Source organism: Alosa alosa, chromosome 10 (genome assembly GCF_017589495.1).
Source record: "Alosa alosa isolate M-15738 ecotype Scorff River chromosome 10, AALO_Geno_1.1, whole genome shotgun sequence".
Lineage (NCBI taxonomy): Eukaryota > Metazoa > Chordata > Actinopteri > Clupeiformes > Clupeidae > Alosa > Alosa alosa.
In genome coordinates this window covers 3,105,763-3,111,877 of record NC_063198.1, presented here as the reverse complement: position 1 = coordinate 3,111,877, position 6,115 = coordinate 3,105,763, and the positions used below count along the sequence as shown (strand labels likewise).

General features: G+C 39.8%; 1 long non-coding RNA gene across 3 annotated transcripts; it reads left to right on the top strand.

Moving 5' to 3' along the window:
• Window positions 1–3,910: 3,910 nt before the first annotated feature.
• LOC125302108 lies at window positions 3,911–5,438 on the top strand. 3 transcript variants are annotated; one of them, XR_007194844.1, is made up of 4 exons: window positions 4,180–4,410; window positions 4,948–5,016; window positions 5,157–5,283; window positions 5,398–5,438. It is a non-coding gene; the product is annotated as an uncharacterized LOC125302108 (long non-coding RNA). The 3 variants fall into 3 exon arrangements; XR_007194843.1 differs by lacking the exons at window positions 4,180–4,410; window positions 4,948–5,016 and adding an exon at window positions 3,911–4,155; XR_007194842.1 differs by lacking the exon at window positions 4,180–4,410 and having other exon boundaries at window positions 4,566–5,016.
• Window positions 5,439–6,115: the final 677 nt, after the last annotated feature.

Below are 6,115 nucleotides of genomic sequence, written 5' to 3'. Positions count from 1 at the left end.
ATCCAATGTATGCTATCAACCTAATTCATCCTCGATTTCCCAATGTTAACACATTTCTCCGGTAGCTATTCGATAGCTTCATGCTAGCTAACTTTATCATCAATGTAATATAAAGTAGTGCACTTGTTAAAACTATTCATAAAACTATTAACTATAATAGTTAAAACTATTCATTCTAGGGAATGTGCATTCATGTGAGAATAAATTGAGGTGCAACTTATGAGTATGTGGTGTTATGGCACAAGGCCTAGTGCTTGCTAAACCGAGTTTAAAGGTACTCTAAGCGATGTTGGGTAACATCTCTTCTGTTGACGTTCAAACAAATAGAGAGCTAGCAATCAGTGATTGCCTGGAACAGTTTTATGTATTTTATGGTCCAGGCTGGACCAATTGTTTTTGTTGCTGTTTTTGGAGCCTGGGCTATCCACAGTGTTTTTTTTTTTTTTTTTTACAATGTCAGGGCACAGGCTCCTAGCGGATGGTGAGGTAATGTTTGCTGTATGTGAATGTTTCAGTTTAGAAACCACAAAACATTGCTTAAAGCACCTTTAACAGGTTGCCCAATGAAAACAGTTCTACAATGAGTACACTCAAGACAGTAGGCCTAGCGGCCGTTTACATGGACATGTTTAATCTGATTACAACCCAGCAAACGCGTCCGTGTGGGGCCCATGGGCTTTACTTGGGTTAATTGGGCTTCAGCTGGGCATGGGCTTAGAGTGGGCTTTGATGTTGGGGCCCACCATAAAAATATATTGACTAGATGTCGCCTTGACTACTGCTATTCATTGGAATGAATGCGTCAATAGAGACGCCATCTTGCTGCGGGGATCCACTCCTCTTTCCTGCATTAGCGTCAATCTAGGCAAAGAGCTAACTAAAATAAAATCACCATAAATTGTCAAAATCTCAAGCAATTTTCTAGTTTTTGGGGTTTTTCCAACTGAAAGACATGTCTTTATGGTTGAGTCTAGAGAAAACTAAGCTTTTTACAATAATACAGATAAATGTACCCGTCTAGCCCCATACACTCCCATTCATTCTGCGCTAGCTCGCGGCCGCCCCTAGAGGAACTATAGTGAACTGCAACCAGGTTCGATACAGTGGAAGTAAACAGGCTCTGGTTGAGGCTACAAACCCATAGGTGCCAACTCTCACGCATTGGCCGTGAGACACACGCATTTGATTAGTTTCACCAGAGAATGTCTAATAAGGGGAGAACCTTCACTCTCGGAACGCTTCCGGTGTGGTATTGCATCTAGGGGCACTCACGGGCGAGTCCAGAATGAATGGAGGTCTATGGAGCTGTACCCCTCAAAATCCACTTTTCTCGGGATATAATTTTTTTTCAAGTAATTTGAATATTGTGTTTGAAAGGGGAGGCAAAGTCACTTAATTGTTCTAAAAAGCCTTTCAAACATGTCAATGACGTCATTCATTAGCATGATCATAGCATAGCATAGCATCAATGCTAGCGTGTTATGGGCAACAACGACCCAACCTGTAAGAAAACGAAAGGACATGACTCCCGGATTATTTCACTTTTGATTGATAATCCATATCCATTTTGCGAAATATAAAATAAAATCTGAGGGTTTCAGTTGTTAAATAGGTGAAAACAATAAATGTAGCCATGTAGCTCCAGAGGACCCCATGTATTTTGGACTCGCCCGCTATCGCCATCTAGGTGAACTCTGGTGAACTGCAGCCAAATTCGGTTTGTATGGGATTAATGGGATTGTATGGGACTCACGCTGAAGTGTCAACCCGGTCGGTCAGATGCCTGAAAAATTAGTTTAGCCTATCTATAGATCTACCTGTTGAGCCACGGTTATGCTTTCAGAGACGGTGAGAGCAGAGCCGTAAATAGAGAGTTCCGACAACTGAAATCATGGGCGCCATCTTTAAGACTTAAGTCAGATCACTGCACAGCATTCTATTACGTCTGCCAATGGACTAAATTGGGGTGTTGCAACAAATCGCTCATTATCATAAACTGTTTGTTAATGTTAAAAAGTTTCCCATATATTGCTAAAATATAAACGCTTTTACAAATGTCAAGGTTAACGTTTCAAGACAGAAAAGTATGCCTACTTTTCCGATAGCAGTCACCGTAGCCTACGGTACTTATTAAGACATTGGCTACAAATAAAAATGACAACTTCTTGGTTGTTTTAATCTAATATTTCTCCTAAATATCAAATTAACCCTTCTCGTAGCTACTAGGTGTCATGATCAGACTGTGTCTATTGTTAAATGTCTGACTGATGAGGCTATGATTCAAGATTCAAGACTTTTATTTGTCACTGAACAGTAGCCTATATGCCCAAGGGAAAAAAGACCAGACACACATAGATTTTGTTTATCTATTCAAGAGTCGTTCATTAAAAAAAAAAACTCTTTCATAAAAAACAAATCAGACATTAGCAATATAAAAATAACTTAATTAAATAATATGCAAAAGTGCAAGTGAAAGCAATAATTTGGATCTTGAATATGAGGTAAAAGTATATGTTGTATTAAACAATCTATTAATGTCTTTGGTTACTTCTTACACTATAGCATATACATTATGAATGTTTGCATTCAAATCCTAGCATAACACAATCATTTGTACAACATTTAAACAACAGACTCTCTGGAAGATCCTCCAACAGGAAAAATCATATTAAAATTAACAGTGAAATCAGGGAAGAGCCATTAAAACACATTTCTAATATTATGGTAAAAGTTTTTTTTTTTTTTTCATTTTGTATTAGACAATCTTATAGCATAATGGTATAATACATTCTGAATACATTCTTGGTACTACTTCAGAGGTGACATGGAAGAGTGGCAGGCCTGTAATGCAGTCTGAGTCAAGGTTCTCATGTGTGTGTGTACCTACATCATTTGAGTGTGATGGTGCATTCATGGCACTTCGGAATGACAAGCACCGCCCCGTGGCTACTTTGTTTTTCCCACAGCAAGTGTTCATGTGCTTTGCTATCGGAATGTGTGACAAACACGGATGCCACAACAAAGGTTAAAACATACACTCACTAATCCTAAATTAACAACTGTATTTGCTTAAAATATAGTGTAAGACACTTTTGAAAGAAAGATATGCAGTTTTCAAGTGACAAAAACGGCAAATTCCCAAGTTCACATTAAAACTGTTGGATATGAACATGGACCACAAACGAACTACAACGTGACGACAAAAGTGATGAGGTGCCCTTAACTGGGCAACTCTGTTAGCAAAATCTAGCCCCAGTTTCCGACCTCTGACTCACACACTACATGACGTGAATGACGCGGAATGATGATGTTTTCACTGGGGAAAAAGGGTTTTCCGAAGCCCATGAACGCTAGGAAAGTGAGTGGAGTTCCTCATGCGTGTGTGTTCTAAATCCTGTGTGTGTGAGTAGGCAGTGCAGGTCCTCATTCGTATGGTGGGACTGCTGGGCGGTGTTGGTGGGGTGAAGATGAACAGTGCTGGGATGGCATTCGGCTTGAGCTTCCTAACACCATCAGCTCTGTGACTCTCGAACTGCGTCTCATCAAAGGGGTCCTACAAACAAGAGTCAGACATATTTGAATGCAATTTTAAAGAAAGTAAATGATGGTAATAGATTTTCACAGAATGGCATCTAACCAATGTTATGCATGGATTGCATAGAGCTTTGTGGAAAAACACAGACAGCTGATACAGGTTGTTTGTCCTGGAGTTCAGTAACATAATGGTTGTGTAGCTTAACACTACCAGTGCAGTCTAACAAGCCATCACCGCAAAATTAACTCAATATCCTATAATTTAAACGCGATAGCTCTTATAAAGCACTAGGACTCTGGACAAGAGTAACATAAACCTCTTCAGCAAACGCGAACTACCCACACAGCAGTAGACTCCAAGACTAGGATCCGCCTTCAAGACGCCAAACCCGCGTGACTGTCGCATTCGTTTTGGTGCCGCACAGAGGATCAGCTCCGCCTCCAGGCGGCCCCGTAAATTCTACTGTCAAACAGCGGATCCTGAGTGGACCCATGTCGGATCCGCGGGCGCGGACGCGCATTTACTGTAACGGTTGACCATGACTGTACACCAAGAGCCAAGAAGAGTCATACTAGTGGATATTTTCTTTGCTGGGACACAGTTGCGCTGAACCCTCTCTAGTAAGTGATATTTATTAATATATTGCGACAAAAAGCTAAACATTGGCCTTTGTGGTTTTATAATCATCATGTTTATTAATTGTAATGACGTTGTTTGATATTAGGACTAACGTTAACGTTAGTGCAACCAGAGACGTTTGTCATTTTGTGCAACAGTTTGTGCAAAGTTAATGTTATTGTTAGCTGTGATGCTCATATGAGTCTGTAGCCTATCTGATTTAAAATGGGATAGCAATTTCGGCAGAATATGTTATGGTAGTGTGATTTAAAAAACACACATTGTTATTTAACATTAGTCTGGTCTTGTCTGTTTTAATGTGTCGCTGTTGTCCATATAGTGCTACTATGCTAGCGGCATATAGCTGCTAGCTAGCATGCTGCTAGGCGCAATTGCATGAGTTATTGCTAATGTCTATTAGTGCTATACATATATTGAAATCACGTTTGCGATGCAAACCTTGATTAAGGTGATATTGGCACTGGTATTTCAGTCAATGAAGTCAGTGAAGCACTCTGCTATGATAGCTACCTACAACTTTAGCATGTTGACTCACTGATAATGGTTTAGCCCTAGCCTCTAGCTAACTGTGCATTAACGTTTGCATTTTGCCAAGTTTGGTCTCATACGTAACTTTAGTGTCTATCTGCCATCTTTGTAATGAAAGCCTCGGCATTTTAATCACGGTTTAAGTCGGTTCAGACAACTATTGGCATCGGTTTGTGATTTATTATGCTAACGTAACTTAACTGTATGGAACTTGGTCCCCATCTTCTATTTTGTTTGTTCTGCAGCGTCAACTTTTATCGGCTGGATTCTAGCATCTAACGTTACGATTGCCTCTGTTGGCTTTGCTTGATCAAGTAAGATACTTTCTGGGTTGTTAAAATGTAATGTGAACACATTCCCGTAGCATTCCAAAATAGACCAGAGATGCTTGTACTATATGTATATTTGGAAATTTTGGGATTGCAATAACCATAATGATATCGTTATGTAACAGCCATCGTTTCGGGGACTCTGATGACAGTGAAGAGCCAGAAAATGGTGACTTTGCATCTCTGAGGTACCTTCCAACTCGCCTGGTATATCAGTTGAACCCTCAAGCCCAAGCCAATTGCACTGGCAAAGTAAGTAATAATCTCTTAACATTGAAATAACTAAATCATAATATTAATATTAGAGATATGGTTAACATTCTTAGTGCTAAAGACATTCCCCTCTCTTTGTATCTATTCCTCCAGCTCCACCATCTCGCCGAGTGCCAGGCAGCCGAGTCACTACCTGGCCTCAACCTGGAAAAAACTGTTAAGGTAAAGACTGATCTCTGAAATAATATTGAATACAGTGGCCCCATCTATATTAACACAGCAGTAGTCACTCCATTTCAGATCAACAGATTGCATCTACATTACCATCTGAGATTTTCTGCATACTTTATCCATTACTTTCAAAATCTCAGCCAAATATTTTGTCAGTTAAAACATCTGCATTCATGCAATATTGCCTGAAAAGTTCATTCATTATTATCAGATTGTATTGAAACACATTGATTTCAATGTCAATCCATTCATGGAGTTGATATAGATAGTGCATACCAAAATATTGAAACATACAAATTCATGTCCAGCATGACCAGAGATTTGTTTTTGTTTGCCATTGTTTGGCCCTGTAGCTCTCAGCCTACCATGGTTAACAGATCACAACCATTTATCTCCCTTAGCACCTCACCATGGGGCAGGACCGCCCACACTCTTCACCACCTCAACTCCCTGCACCTGCACCTGCATTTAACATCACGGAGGTTACTCAAGGTAGGGACTGATCTCTGAAATATTAGTGAATAGAAAGGCCCCATGTGTATTATCAGTCATGGTTAACAGATTTAATAAAATTTTATACTACCATTTAATTAAAAAAAATTCCCCCTCTCTTTTACACCGCCCACCTCACTATGGGCCA